We start from the raw sequence: 4,712 nt of genomic DNA on the forward strand, positions 1-4,712 counted from the left end.
CAGGACACTTATATACATTATATGCAGGACACTTATATACATTATATGCGGGACACTTATATACATTATATGCGGGACACTTATATACATTATATGCAGGACACTTATATACATTATATGCAGGGCACTTATATACATTATATGCGGGACACTTATATACATTATATGCGGGGCACTTCTATACATTATATGCGGGATACTTATATACATTATATGCGGGACACTTATATACATTATATGCGGGACACTTATATACATTATATGCGGGACACTTATATACATTATATGCGGGACACTTATATACATTATATGCAGGGCACTTATATACATTATATGCAGGGCACTTATATACATTATGTGCAGGACACTTATATACATTATATGCGGGACACTTATATACATTATATGCAGGGCACTTATATACATTATATGCGGGACACTTATATACATTATATGCGGGACACTTATATACATTATATGCAGGACACTTATATACATTATATGCAGGGCACTTATATACATTATGTGCAGGACACTTATATACATTATATGCGGGACACTTATATACATTATATGCAGGACACTTATATACATTATATGCAGGGCACTTATATACATTATATGCAGGGCACTTATATACATTATATGCGGGACACTTATATACATTATATGCGGGACACTTATATACATTATATGCAGGACACTTATATACATTATATGCAGGGCACTTATATACATTATGTGCAGGACACTTATATACATTATATGCGGGACACTTATATACATTATATGCAGGGCACTTATATACATTATATGCGGGACACTTATATACATTATATGCGGGACACTTATATACATTATATGCAGGACACTTATATACATTATATGCAGGACACTTCTATACATTATATGCAGGACACTTATATACATTATATGCAGGACACTTATATACATTATATGCGGGACACTTATATACATTATATGCGGGACACTTATATACATTATATGCAGGACACTTATATACATTATATGCAGGGCACTTATATACATTATATGCGGGACACTTATATACATTATATGCGGGGCACTTCTATACATTATATGCGGGATACTTATATACATTATATGCGGGACACTTCTATACATTATATGCGGGACACTTCTATACATTATATGCGGGACACTTCTATACATTATATGCGGGACACTTATATACATTATATGCGGGACACTTATATACATTATATGCGGGACACTTATATACATTATATGCGGGACACTTATATACATTATATGCAGGACACTTATATACATTATATGCAGGGCACTTATATACATTATATGCGGGACACTTATATACATTATATGCGGGACACTTCTATACATTATATGCGGGACACTTCTATACATTATATGCAGGACACTTATATACATTATATGCGGGACACTTATATACATTATATGCGGGACACTTATATACATTATATGCAGGACACTTCTATACGTTATATGCGGGACACTTATATACATTATATGCAGGACACTTATATACATTATATGCGGGACACTTATATACATTATATGCGGGACACTTATATACATTATATGCAGGACACTTATATACATTATATGCGGGACACTTATATACATTATATGCGGGACACTTATATACATTATATGCGGGACACTTATATACATTATATGCGGGACACTTATACATTATATGCGGGACACTTATATACATTATATGCGGGACACTTATATACATTATATGCGGGACACTTCTATACATTATATGCGGGACACTTCTATACATTATATGCGGGACACTTATATACATTATATGCGGGACACTTATATACATTATATGCAGGACACTTATATACATTATATGCGGGACACTTATATACATTATATGCAGGGCACTTATATACATTATATGCAGGACACTTCTATACATTATATGCGGGACACTTCTATACATTATATGCAGGACACTTATATACATTATATGCAGGACACTTATATACATTACATGCAGGACACTTATATACATTATATGCAGGACACTTATATACATTATATGCAGGACACTTATATACATTATATGCAGGACACTTATATACATTATATGCGGGACACTTATATACATTACATGCAGGACACTTATATACATTATATGCAGGACACTTATATACATTATATGCAGGACACTTATATACATTATATGCAGGACACTTATATACATTATATGCGGGACACTTATATACATTATATGCAGGACACTTATATACATTATATGCAGGACACTTATATACATTACATGCAGGACACTTATATACATTATATGCAGGACACTTATATACATTATATGCAGGACACATATACATTATATGCAGGACACTTATATACATTATATGCGGGACACTTATATACATTATATGCGGGACACTTCTATACATTATATGCGGGACACTTCTATACATTATATGCGGGACACTTCTATACATTATATGCGGGACATTTCTATACATTATATGCGGGACACTTATATACATTATATGCAGGACACTTCTATACATTATATGCGGGACACTTCCATACATTATATGCGGGACACTTATATACATTATATGCAGGACACTTATATACATTATATGCAGGACACTTATATACATTATATGCGGGACACTTATATACATTATATGCGGGACACTTATATACATTATATGCGGGACACTTATATACATTATATGCGGGACACTTCCATACATTATATGCGGGACACTGCTATACATTATATGCGGGACACTTCTATGCATTATATGCAGGACACTTCTATACATTATATGCGGGACACTTATATACATTATATGCGGGACACATATACATTATATGCAGGACACGTATATACATTATATGCAGGACACTTCTATACATTATATGCAGGACACTTATATACATTATATGCGGGACATTTCTATACATTATATGCGGGACACTTATATACATTATATGCGGGACACTTATATACATTATATGCGGGACACTTCCATACATTATATGCGGGACACTTATATACATTATATGCGGGACACTTATATACATTATATGCGGGACACTTATATACATTATATGCGGGACACTTCTATACATTATATGCAGGACACTTCTATACATTATATGCAGGACACTTATATACATTATATGCGGGACACTTATATACATTATATGCAGGGCACTTATATACATTATATGCGGGACACTTATATACATTATATGCAGGACACTTATATACATTATATGCGGGACACTTATATACATTATATGCGGGACACTTATATACATTATATGCGGGACACTTATATACATTATATGCGGGACACTTATATACATTATATGCGGGACACTTATATACATTATATGCGGGACACTTATATACATTATATGCGGGACACTTATATACATTATATGCGGGACACTTCTATACATTATATGCGGGACACTTATATACATTATATGCGGGACACTTATATACATTATATGCAGGACACTTATATACATTATATGCAGGACACTTCTATACATTATATGCGGGACACTTCTATGCATTATATGCAGGACACGTATATACATTATATGCAGGACACTTATATACATTACATGCAGGACACTTATATACATTATATGCAGGACACTTATATACATTACATGCAGGACACTTATATACATTATATGCGGGACACTTATATACATTATATGCAGGACACTTCTATACATTATATGCGGGACACTTCTATACATTATATTCGGGACACTTATATACAATATATGCAGGACACTTATATACATTATATGCAGGACACTTATATACATTATATGCAGGACACTTATATACATTATATGCGGGACACATATATACATTATATGCGGGACACTTATATACATTATATGCGGGACACTTCTATACATTATATGCGGGACACTTCTATACATTATATGCAGGACACTTATATACATTATATGCAGGACACTTCTATACATTATATGCGGGACACTTATATACATTATATGCGGGACACTTATATACATTATATGCAGGACACTTATATACATTATATGCGGGACACTTATATACATTATATGCAGGACACTTATATACATTATATGCGGGACACTTCTATACATTATATGCGGGACACTTCTATACATTATATGCAGGACACTTATATACATTATATGCGGGGCACTTCTATACATTATATGCGGGACACTTCTATACATTATATGCAGGACACTTATATACATTATATGCGGGACACTTATATACATTATATGCGGGACACTTATATACATTATATGCAGGACACTTCTATACGTTATATGCGGGACACTTATATACATTATATGCAGGACACTTATATACATTATATGCGGGACACTTATATACATTATATGCGGGACACTTATATACATTATATGCAGGACACTTATATACATTATATGCGGGACACTTATATACATTATATGCGGGGCACTTATATACATTATATGCAGGACACTTATATACATTATATGCAGGACACTTATATACATTATATGCAGGACACTTATATACATTATATGCGGGACACTTATATACATTATATGCGGGACACTTCTATACATTATATGCGGGACACTTCTATACATTATATGCGGGACACTTCTAT

Source organism: Rhinoderma darwinii (genome assembly GCF_050947455.1).
Source record: "Rhinoderma darwinii isolate aRhiDar2 chromosome 12 unlocalized genomic scaffold, aRhiDar2.hap1 SUPER_12_unloc_7, whole genome shotgun sequence".
NCBI lineage: Eukaryota > Metazoa > Chordata > Amphibia > Anura > Rhinodermatidae > Rhinoderma > Rhinoderma darwinii.